The sequence below is a fragment of the Rhineura floridana genome, chromosome 10 (genome assembly GCF_030035675.1).
Source record: "Rhineura floridana isolate rRhiFlo1 chromosome 10, rRhiFlo1.hap2, whole genome shotgun sequence".
NCBI classification, from domain to species: domain Eukaryota; kingdom Metazoa; phylum Chordata; class Lepidosauria; order Squamata; family Rhineuridae; genus Rhineura; species Rhineura floridana.
In genome coordinates this window covers 86,470,090-86,482,413 of record NC_084489.1, presented here as the reverse complement: position 1 = coordinate 86,482,413, position 12,324 = coordinate 86,470,090, and the positions used below count along the sequence as shown (strand labels likewise).

The following is a 12,324-nucleotide window of genomic DNA, read 5'->3' as shown; positions in this document are numbered from 1 at the left end:
GTTGGCTTAAAATTGTCACCTGATTTCCCCCCACAGAGGTACAGTTCCCAGAGTTCCCTGACTATATAAACCACTCTGGGAATTGCAGCTCTCTATCAGGGGAATTGTAGCTCTGTGAGAGGAACAGGGGTCTTCCAGCACCCTTAACAAATTACTGTTTTCAAGATTCTTTGGGGACAGCTATGACTGTTTAAAGTGGTATAATGGTTTAAAGTGGGTTCCTACTGGACGAAAGGGTGGAATATAAATCAAATAAATAAATATAATAGTGCTTTAAATGTATTGTGCAAATGGGGCCTCTCTTTCTGAGACATGCATGTTCCAAAACAAGCTTATGGAAAAAAATCTTCAAGGTAGCATCGGGAACCCTTTGCAAGGATCACTTTGGCACATTCCGCACATCTGCTCTCCCCCTTGTGACGCATCATTTCTGGCCGGCTCCCTGGGGCGCCGAATGGACTTCTTCCACTTCCTCTGGAGCATCAGGGATTGTGGAGTCCGAGAAACTGGGTAGCAACATGGCATTGCGCCAGAAAGGTTTTCTTTGAGATGATTTAGTGGATGTATTTTGCTTTGATATTTGCACCATATTTGGAGTGGGAAAGGAATTCCTGACAGGTCAGACTGAACAGTAGTGTGTGTGATTTTTTTCCACCCCCGTAACTCTTACTCACCAAATGTCTCCAACTGTGAATGAAGTATCTAGAGTGGCTGCTTGTGGGCTTCCCATAAACATCTGGTCAGTCACTGTAAGAACAGGATCCTGGACTAGATAGGCCACTCACCTGATCCTGCACAGTTCCTCTTGCGTTCTTACCTATCTCCTGTACTGCAGGAGTAGCCAACCTGGTGCCCTCCAGATGCTGGCTACAACAACTATACCCGTGTGGTGTAGTGGCTAGAGAGTTGGACCAGGACCTGGGAGACCAGGGCTCAAATTCCCACTAAGCCATGAAGCTCGCTGAGTGTGACCTTGGGCCAATCATGGTCTCTCAGCCTAACCTACCTCACAGGGTTGTTGTGAGGGGAAAATGAGGGGAAAATGAGGACCATGCATGCCAATTTGAGTGCCTTGGAGGAAAGGTGGGCTATGAATGGAATAATAAATTCTCATTAGCCCCAGCTGGCATATGCAGTGTTTGGGGATGATTGGAGTTGTAGTCCAAAATATCTGGAGCACACCACCTTAGCTACCCCTGACATTTTTCTGCAGTACCCTTGCTGTAGAATTGTATCTTGTCAGCTGCAAGTATGCAGCTCTCTGGGCTTTGCCTTCAGTTCTCCAAGATATGAATTGTTCCAGAGCAGTGAAACTCCATTCCGAATTTGAGACTGCTGGGCCCCTGCCTTTAGCTTGAACTAGGAGGTTTTCCTAGTAAGAGAGTGGCATAACTTTCTGTGGGTTGAAACTTCCTTTGGGTCCCTTTTTTAGTTTTATTTTCTTGAACTGCAATGAAACTGTCCACTGAATAGGGAACTTGCTTTCTCCTAGGATCTGTTAAGCCAAAGAACCCAGTCTTAAGTCCTCTTGCAGCATAAACAGATGCCAAGGGAGTTAGTCATTGGGAAAGGAGTGGCGTTCATTGAATGTGGGACCTATGCAGGTAGGCGGTTGAAGCTGGGAAGCTGAAAGAGAGCTTGCTTAACCAACAGAGGCACAAGGATCGTTTTGGGGTAATAACTGGGGCCTGATCTATATCTGCAGTGGAATATGCCAAGTCAGGCTACATTCATTCATTTATTAGATTTATATCCCGCCCTTCCTCCCAGTAGGAGCCCAGGGTGGCACATGCGGGGAAGGTGAGTGACTTTTAGATATTAACCTTACAGCTTTTGATTCTTGCAAGAAAAAACAAGCCATAGTATTTTTAAGGACTGGAGTGGACTAGCTGACTAGCTGAAGATTACTCTTTGCAGGTGTGGTTTTCATCCTAAGAAAAGACATGGGGGGGGAGGGAAGTTATGGACACTCCTATATCTGCGGGGGGGGGGGATGAGGAAGAGAAAGAGATTATTGTTGGAGAGATACGTTTACAACAACAGGAGAAAAGGATATGGGGGTTACTGCAGGCTTTTGCATGTGTGTGTGGAGAGCACTAAAAAGGTGATCTTTTACCCCCTTCCACAAACATGCCCCCTGAAATAGAACTGTCCAATAACTTCCCATCTTACTCTGCTGCATGCACTGACTAGGTTTAAGACTTTAAAAAAATTGTTTCCACAGTTAAGAAATTCCAGGTTGTTTCAAAAATTCGACAGTGAGTCCCTGTCCTTTCATGTAGACAACTAGCATGGCAGGCACATGGCTGAGTTAGTTGTTTTCCATGACAACTAGCTTCCTATGGGCCCCTCCAGGCATCTTTTTACTGTGCATTCATGTTGATTTTGCCCCCATGATGATGATGATGATGATGATGATGATGATGACGATGATGACAGTTATAAGCAATCCCCATTTTCAATCCTGTCTGAGCCTGTAACAATTAAAGTGGTAACATTGGTGGGGGGGGAGACATCACAAAACTACTAATAAAGCGGAATAATGTGAGGACAGTCCAGTAAAAATCCAACACCAAAGCAATATTATTGTGGCAATGACACATCACCACAATAATAGGGACCCTCACATGGAGTGATTTACTTATTTTTCATGGAGGAACACGGTCATGTGAGTCTGCCTGCAGTCTGAAATGGAACAGCTCAAGGATACCACCTTGCAGCCAGGGCCCTATGTTGGTGGTGTAGAGCTGCTTTCAGAGGATGCATAGTGGGGAACTCCGCAGTCTCCCACACAGCAGTGGTCTGGAAGGGTGCATTAGGATTAACTTAAAATACCTTGATTGCTACTAGTGCTGATGTGTTGGTGCTAGGGATGGGCAAGAACTTTGATTCAGTTTGCATTTCAAGCCGAATCTTATCAAATTTGCACTTCCCCCAAAATAATGAAAACCGAAACAGCCATCCCTTGAAATTTGCACTTATTTGAATTTTTTGCAATGCAGTTTACCAAAGTGCATATATTAGGGGAAAGTGTGCATTTAAAAGGAATGTGTGAATGAAAATAACATACAAAAATGCATTATAGTCAGAGAAACTGCTTGCAAAAATGTCAACGGTAGACAAAACTGCATACAAAAATGTGTTTATTAAGAGAAATTTGCACTGAAATGCCGGAGAATTTTCATGAGGATTGTTTTTTTAAAAAAATCGCAAATTGCTGAACGAATGTGGAGAACTGAATTTAAGATTTGAAAAATGAGAAACTTGGAGAACTGAAAATTATAGATCTTTCCATCCCTAATTGGTGTTAGTTTGTTTATGACATTTATTTATTGCATTTCTCTAATGAGCTCAAGGTGGCTTACATGATTCTCCTTCCTTTCCATTTTATCCTCGCCACAACCCTGTGAGGTAGGTTAGGCTATGAGGCAGTGACTGGCCCAAGGTGAGCTTCATGGCTGAGCAGGGATTTGAACCCTGGTCTCCCCAGTCCTAGTCCAACACTCCAGCCACAACACCGCACTGGCTGTCTTGCACATGCATGCAAAGTACCAGTAATGCTTTGGATTCCTTTATTGTATTGTATTTTAAAAAAATCTTCCTCTAGATTTATGGCCCCATTTCTGGCTTGCACATACATAAACTGGCAGCTAGCCCAGAACTGAGACCCGCTGGGGTTGCTTATTCTCTGCCCCTCCCATCCCACAATTGACAACTCAAATTTTTCCATTCCCTGGAGATCACAGCCTTTGCTATTTGCAGGTTTGCTTAACCCAGGATCAAAGTGGTTAATAACTGGCTCTTGGCTTTTCAACCAGCCTCATCTTAAAAGCACAAACCTTTCCACATGTGTACATTTCTGGGGTCCATGTGCCTTTAGCAACTTTTTGCTGGCACTCATGCCTGCATTTTCAGTCATGCACACCAGTGGTTAAAGGGTGGGTTAACAGCAGCCGTGTGAAATTGCTCTAAAACGAGGTAGTGGGTTATAACCTTTGTCCCATTGCAGGGGAAAATCAGCTGATGGCCCCCACACAAAGAGATTCCTGTCTGTGTTGGGGGATGCAGATGGCCGTAGATAACTTAGGGAAGGAAGCTGGAGGCAATGGTCATAAGACTTGCCATCTGATCATTCAGGAAAGGGCTGTAGCTCAGTTGCAGAGCATCTGGTTTGCATGAAGAAGGTCCCAGGTCCATTCCCTGGCATCTCCAGGTACGGCAGCAAAAGACTCCAGAACTGGTTAGTTTAGCGGTCAAGGTTGGCTCTGAATCAAGAGGTCCTCAGTTCAAAGCTATCTTCTTGCAAGCAGGACTTACGCTGCAAGGTTGTACCTCGGCTTCAGTCTTGCATGTGCAGTTGTGGAATAAATAACAGAAACCTATCTTGCTGGGCTGTTGTAAGGTTTGCATGAAGGCCATTGGTGTTGCCTCCAGATGTTGGTAGGTCCTCCCAAGAGAGATCTGTTGTGTTCCATCAGTCCTAGCTTTTTAAACAGGCCTTGAAAACTCATTTTTTCCAGTTGCTTTTAACTGAGATGCTGAGCTGAATTTCCTAAAAACAAACAGCAACCCCATTAAAGATTTTGACCACAGCTGTGGGGCCTGCCAGCTTCAGTGGCTTGATTGTAGTCAATAACCATTACAAAAGCTGAACTTAATGTTTTTCTCATGAGTCTAATGTAGAAGACATTCACCATTATCGTTTTCATCAAGCAGGGATGACTTGAGGCATCCTCAACTGAGCTTGTCTCCTTTAAGAACATAAGAACATAAGAAGAGGCTGCTGGATCAGGCCAGTGGCCCATCCAGTCCAGCATCCTGTTCTCACAGTGGCCAACCAGGTGCCCGGGGGAAGCCCGCAAGCAGGACCCGAGCGCAAGAACACTCTCCCCTCCTGAGGCTTCCGGCAACTGGTTTTCAGAAGCATGCTGCCTCTGACTAGGGTGGCACAGCACAGCCATCACGGCTAGTAGCCATTGATAGCCCCGTCCTCCATGAATTTGTCCAATCCTCCCTTAAAGCCGTCCAAGCTGGTGGCCATTACTGCATCTTGTGGGAGCAAATTCCATAGTTTAACTATGCGCTGAGTAAAGAAGTACTTCCTTTTGTCTGTCCTGAATCTTCCAACATTCAGCTTCTTTGAATGTCCACGAGTTCTAGTATTATGAGAGAGGGAGAAGAACTTTTCTCTATCCACTTTCTCAATGCCATGCCTAATTTTATACACTTCTATCATGTCTCCTCTGACCCGCCTTTTCTCTAAACTAAAAAGCCCCAAATGCTGCAACCTTTCCTCGTAAGGGAGTCGCTCCATCCCCTTGATCATTCTGGTTGCCCTCTTCTGAACCTTTTCCAACTCTAGAATATCCTTTTTGAGATGAGGCGACCAGAACTGTACACAGTATTCCAAATGCGGCCGCACTATAGATTTATACAACGGCATGATGATATCGGCTGTTTTATTTTCAATACCTTTCCTAATTATTGCTAGCATGGAATTTGCCTTTTTCACAGCTGCCGCACACTGGGTCGACATTTTCATCGTGCTGTCCACCACAACCCCGAGGTCTCTCTCCTGGTCGGTCACCGCCAGTTCAGACCCCATGAGTGTATATGTGAAATTAAGATTTTTTGCTCCAATATGCATAATTTTACACTTGTTTATATTGAATTGCATTTGCCATTTTTCCACCCATTCACTCAGTTTGGAGAGATCTTTTTGGAGCTCTTCACAATCCCTTTTTGTTTTAACAACCCTGAACAATTTAGTGTTGTCAGCAAACTTGGCCACTTCACTGCTCACTCCTAATTCTAGGTCATTAATGAACAAGTTGAAAAGTACAGGTCCCAATACCGATCCTTGAGGGACTCCACTTTCTACAGCCCTCCATTGGGAGAACTGTCCATTTATTCCTACTCTCTGCTTTCTGCTTCTTAACCAATTCCTTATCCACAAGAGGACCTCTCCTCTTATTCCATGACTGCTAAGCTTCCTCAGAAGTCTTTGGTGAGGTACCTTGTCAAACGCTTTTTGAAAGTCTAAGTACACTATGTCCACTGGATCACCTCTATCTATATGCTTGTTGACACTCTCAAAGAATTCTAATAGGTTACTGAGACAGGACTTTCCCTTGCAGAAGCCATGCTGGCTCTGCTTCAGCAAGGCTTGTTCTTCTATGTGCTTAGTTAATCTAGCTTTAATTATACTTTCTACCAGTTTTCCAGGGACAGAAGTTAAGCTAACTGGCCTGTAATTTCCGGGATCCCCTCTGGATCCCTTTTTGAAGATTGGCGTTACATTTGCCACTTTCCAGTCCTCAGGCACGGAGGAGGACCCGAGGGACAAGTTACATATTTTAGTTAGCAGATCAGCAATTTCACCTTTGAGTTCTTTGAGAACTCTTGGGTGGATGCCATCCGGGCCCGGTGATTTGTCAGTTTTTATATTGTCCATTAAGCCTAGAACTTCCTCTCTCGTTACCACTATTTGTCTCAGTTCCACAGAATCCCTTCCTGCAAATGTTAGTTCAGGTTCAGGGATCTGCCCTATATCTTCCACTGTGAAGACAGATGCAAAGAATTCATTTAGCTTCTCTGCAATCTCCTTATCGTTCTTTAGTACACCTTTGACTCCCTTATCATCCAAGGGTCCAATCGCCTCCCTAGATGGTCTCCTGCTTTGAATGTATTTATAGAATTTTTTGTTGTTGGTTTTTATGTTCTTAGCAATGTGCTCCTCAAATTCTTTTTTAGCATCCCTTATTGTCTTCTTGCATTTCTTTTGCCAGAGTTTGTGTTCTTTTTTATTTTCTTCATTCGGACAAGACTTCCATTTTCTGAAGGAAGACTTTTTGCCTCTAAGAGCTTCCTTGACTTTGCTCGTTAACCATGCTGGCATCTTCTTGGCCCTGGCGGTACCTTTTCTGATCTGCGGTATGCACTCCAGTTGAGCTTCTAATATAGTGTTTTTAAACAACTTCCAAGCATTTTCAAGTGATGTGACCCTCTGGACTTTGTTTTTCAGCTTTCTTTTTACCAATCCCCTCATTTTTGTGAAGTTTCCTCTTTTGAAGTCAAATGTGACCGTGTTGGATTTTCTTGGCAATTGGCCAGTTACATGTATGTTTAATTTAATAGCACTGTGGTCACTGCTCCCAATTGGTTCAACAACACTTACATCTCGCACCAGGTCCCGGTCCCCACTGAGGATTAAGTCCAGGGTTGCCGTCCCTCTGGTCGGTTCCATGACCAACTGGTCTAGGGAATAGTCATTTAGAATATCTAGAAACTTTGCTTTTTTGTCATGACTGGAACACATATGCGGCCAGTCTATGTCCGGGTAGTTGAATTCACCCATTACTACCACATTTCCTAGTTTGGATGCTTCCTCAATTTCATATCTTTCATTTGCTGCTGCTGCTGCTTGGCCAACATCTCTGCTCTCTCCTTCTTGGGCTTCTGCTGTGCACGTGGGCACCTTGCAGGACCAGGCTCCAGGCGGCGCTTTTCCCAGGAAGAAGAACGGTTTGAGAGCTGCGTTGGTGCGCATGGAGCACGGGACTGTGGTTGTCGTGTAGACCTGAATGGAATGAGTGGATGTTTGTATGACTGTATGTTGTGAGTGTGTGTGTATTTTTATTTTTATTTTATTTTATTTTATTTTTATTTTATTATGTGCCTGGGCGGGAGGATAGGGTATTAGGAGGGGGGACCAGAGGGGCCCCCTGTTAGCGTAGTGATGGGTAATGGGAGGTGTGGCGTTGTGAGGAGGACATGCCGGTTGAGGGGAACTCGGCCCAGACAACTGGTGGCTGTGCCGTGTTCCGGTCTTCCCCACATCCACAGGATTGCTGGTAGTTCTATCAGCCAACTCTCGGATCTCCAGTTGCTGCTTCTTAATGCCAGATCGGTAAATAATAAAGCTTCCCTCATCCATGATTTAATTGTGGATGAGCCGGCCAATCTGGCATTTATTACTGAGACCTGGGTGAGCGATCTGGGAGGCATTAATCTCTCCCAGCTGTGCCCACCTGGGTACTCGGTTCAGCATCTGGGTAGATCCGAGGGTTGGGGAGGGGGAATCGCTGTGGTCTATAGAAGTTCCATCCCTCTCGTTAGGCACCCTATCCAGGTAGCTAATGGTCTGGAGTGTCTCCATATTATGTTGGGTCAGCGACACAGACTGGGAATACTGTTGGTGTACCATCCACCCTGCTGCCCAACAGCCTCCCTAACTGAGCTGACGGAGATGGTCTCGGGTTTGGTGTTGCGATCCCCCAAATTTTTGGTATTGGGGGATCTCAACATTCATGCCGAGACCGCTTTGTCTGGGGCGGCTCAGGACTTCATGGCCTCCATGACAGCCATGGGGCTGTCTCAATTTGTTACTGGCCCTACGCATATTTCGGGGCACACTCTAGACTTAATTTTTGCTACTGGAGCAGGGGATGGTGATCTGGGAGTGAGGGATTTTACATCTATTCCTCTGTCATGGACAGATCATCGCCTATTGAGGTGTAGGCTCACAATGTTTTCCCCCCTCTGCAAGGGTGGAGGACCAATTAAGATGGTCCGCCCCCGGAGACTAATGAATCCTGAAGGTTTTCAGAAGGCTCTGGGGAGTTTTCCAGCTGATAAAACTGACGCTCCTGTCGAAACCCTGGTCAATCTGTGGAATACGGAAATGACCCGGGCAGTTGACACGATCGCCCTGGTGCGCCCTCTCCTCTGCAGAGCTCAATTGGCTCCGTGGTTTACCCCGGAGCTAAGAGTGATGAAGCAAGAAAGGAGACGGCTTGAGTGCAAATGGAGACGAACTCCCGACGGCTGTGGTCTTGCACTTGTGAAGATCTCTACCAAGCTCTATGTGAAGGTGGTGAGGGCAGCGAAGAAGCAGTACTTTGCTGCCTCCATTCAGTCACCTTCTAACCGCCCAGCGGAACTTTATAAGGTTGTTCGGGGACTTTTACACTCTGGTCCTCAGAACGCAATAATACCATCAATAGCCCGCTGTAATGAGTTTGCGAGACACTTCCAAGATAAGATCACAAACATCCGCCGGGACCTTGACTCCAATATTGTAGCAGTTGAGCCTAATGAGGTGTCCGGAGCACAGTCCTGTCCTGTTTTATTGGATGAATTTCAGTTGGTTCAGCTCGAGGACGTGGACAAGGTGCTTGGACAGGTGCGGGCGACCACTTCTGCTCTGGATCCTTGCCCCTCATGGCTAATAAAAGCTAGCAGGAACGGAACAGCCGGATGGGCCAAGGAGGTGATCAATGCCTCTTTACGAGAGGGAGTGGTACCACCCTGCCTGAAACAGGCGGTGGTGAGACCGCTCCTAAAGAAACCCTCCTTGGACCCTGAAAATCTTGACAACTATAGACCGGTAGCAAATGTTCCGTTCCTGGGCAAGGTTTTAGAGCGTGTGGTCGCTCACCAACTCCAGGCTCTCTTGGATGAAACTGATTATCTGGATCCATGTCAATCGGGCTTTCGGCCGGGGTTTGGTACAGAAACAGCCTTGGTCGCCCTGTATGATGACCTCTGTCGGGAGAAAGACAGAGGGAGTGTAACTCTGTTGGTTCTCCTTGATCTCTCGGCGGCTTTTGATACCATCGACCATGGTATCCTTCTGGGACGTCTTGCGGACTTAGGAGTTGGAGGCACTGCTTGGCGGTGGCTGTGCTCCTACCTCGAGAATCGTCTCCAGAAGTTGGTGCTTGGGGAGCATTACTCGAGTCCCTGGATACTCCAATATGGGGTCCCACAGAGTTCAGTTCTGTCCCCCATGCTCTTTAATATCTACATGAAGCCGCTGGGCGAGGTCATTAGGAGATTTGGAGTGCGTTTCCAGCAATATGCTGATGATACGCAACTCTACTTCTCCTTTTCATCTTCTTCAGGTGTGGCTGTTAATGTACTAAACCTGACCGCGATAATGGACTGGATGAGAGCTAATAAACTGAGACTCAATCCTGACAAGACTGAGATGCTGTTGGTGGGGGGGCTCTCTGCCCAGATGGTTGATGTCCGACCTGCCCTAGATAGGGTTACACTCCCCCTAAAGGAGCAGGTCCGTAGTTTGGGGGTCTTATTAGATCCGCTCCTGTCACTGGAGGCTCAAGTAACCTCGGTGGCACGGAATGCGTTCTACCAGTTTCGGCTGGTAGCCCAACTACGACCCTATCTGGATAGGGAGAACCTTGCCACAGTTATCCATGCTCTGGTAACCTCTAGATTGGACTACTGTAATGCACTCTACGTAGGGTTACCTCTGAAGACGGTTCGGAAACTTCAGCTGGTGCAGAATGCTGCGGCCAGAGTTCTTACTGGGACAAAAAAAATTGATCATATAACACCTGTCCTGGCCCAGCTGCACTGGCTACCAATATGTTTCCGGGCCAGATTCAAAGTGTTGGTTCTTACCTATAAAGCCCTTAACGGCATCGGACCGCAATACCTGGCAGAACGCCTCTCCCGCTATGTACCTACCCGGTCGCTGCGCTCGATGTCGAAGGCGCTTCTCCGTGTCCCAACGCATAGGGAGGCACGGAGAACAATAACTAGAGCTAGGGCCTTCTCAGTGGTGGCCCCCGAACTATGGAATGCCCTCCTTGATGAGATGAGCCTGGTGCCTTCTTTGTTATCTTTTCGGCGCCAGGTAAAGACCTACCTCTTCGCCCAGGCATTTTAAAAATTTAAAAATTTGAATTTAAAATTGAAGATTTTTAATTATGTTTTATCGTGTATTGTATTTACATCCACTTGTATTTTAATCTGTTTTATTATGCTGTACACCGCCCTGGGAGCTTATTGCTATAGGGCGGTCTAAAAATGTAATAAAATAAATAAATAAATAATAAATATCTCATCTCAAGGTCTCCCTGAGCATTTTGATCAGGGGGACGATAGATCGTTCCCAGTATTAAGTCCCTCCTGGGGCATGGTATCACCACCCACAACGATTCTGTGGAGGAGTCTGCCTCTTTTGGGGTTTCGAACTTGCTGGATTCAATGCCTTCTTTCACGTATAGAGCGACTCCGCCACCAATACGTCCTTCCCTGTCCTTCCAATATAGTTTATATCCAGGGATAACCGTATCCCACTGGTTTTCTCCATTCCACCAGGTCTCCGTTATGCTCACTATATCAATGCTCTCCTCTAAGACCAAGCACTCCAGTTCTCCCATCTTGGTTTGGAGGCTCCTAGCATTAGCGTACAGGCACTTGTAAGCAGTGTCTCTCTTCAAGTGTCTTTGGCACTTGTGGTTTGGCCTGTGGTAATTTTGCTCTTCTGAATTTATATCCTGTGCCCCTGCTCTCGTAATGCCTACTTCTAGGCCTACCCCTTTTAAAATTTCATCATTTCTTTGGTTTTTATCCCAGGGGGGAGGTTTATTCCGAACCGGACGTTTCTCAGCTCCTGTCGGGTTTCCCCCCTCAGTCAGTTTAAAAGCTGCTCTGCTACCTTTTTAATTTTAAGTGCCAGCAGTCTGGTTCCATTCTGGTTCAAGTGGAGCCCGTCCCTTTTGTACAGGCCCGGCTTGTCCCAAAACGTTCCCCAGTGCCTAACAAATCCAAACCCTTCCACCCGACACCATCGTCTCATCCACGCATTGAGACTGCAAAGCTGGGCCTGTCTGGCTGGTCCTGCGCGTGGAACCGGTAGCATTTCAGAGAAAGCCACCTTGGAGGTCCTGGCTTTCAGCATCCTACCTAGCAACCTAAATTTTGCTTCCAGGACCTCACGGCTGCATTTCCCCATGTCGTTGGTGCCAATGTGCACCACGACCACTGACTCCTCCCCAGCACTGTCTACCAAACTATCTAAATGACTGTTCCACTGTGGCATCATCAACCCAACCCCAGACAATAGAATCATCATCCCCCCCCCCAATTGCCACGTATTGAGCTGGGAATGTCCTTATACTCTCAATCTCACTAGCATGAAAAATTAAGCTAAAATTAAAGGCATCCTGTTTTACTTCTCCCTTAATGAGATGACTTCGTTGTGTTGAGATTTAAATAGTGGTTTATACTGTACACTAATAACAGTGCGGCTATTACATTGTTTCTTCTTGAAAATGTTGTGTGAAATGATTTTATACACTGGTCCTGGTGGACTGTGAAATGTTTCTAAAGGATGGTGGTTTACTGGAATGAGATATTGCAATTCTGTCTTCTGTATGTAAATCACCGTGGTGGTGCTGTTGGGGACTTTTAGCCTGAATGGAAATATTTAGCAGCCTTCCCCAATCTGGTGCCCTCCAGATGTTGCTGGATTCCAACTCCCATAAATCCCAACCAGCATGTCCAGTGGTC

At 46.2% G+C, this 12,324-nt stretch overlaps 1 protein-coding gene across 11 annotated transcripts in view; it reads left to right on the top strand.

Moving 5' to 3' along the window:
- Positions 1 to 12,324, top strand: part of ALS2CL (ALS2 C-terminal like) — a 79,602-nt gene that overhangs the window by 23,689 nt on the left and 43,589 nt on the right. Inside the window, exon 1 of one of the 11 annotated variants that reach the window (XM_061587363.1) lies at positions 1,715 to 1,800. The exons of the other annotated variants lie outside the window; for them this stretch is intronic. The gene's annotated coding sequence lies outside the window, so the exon portion shown is untranslated. Of the gene's footprint in view, positions 1 to 1,714; positions 1,801 to 12,324 lie in introns of those variants that run through there. 11 annotated transcript variants of the gene reach the window in all.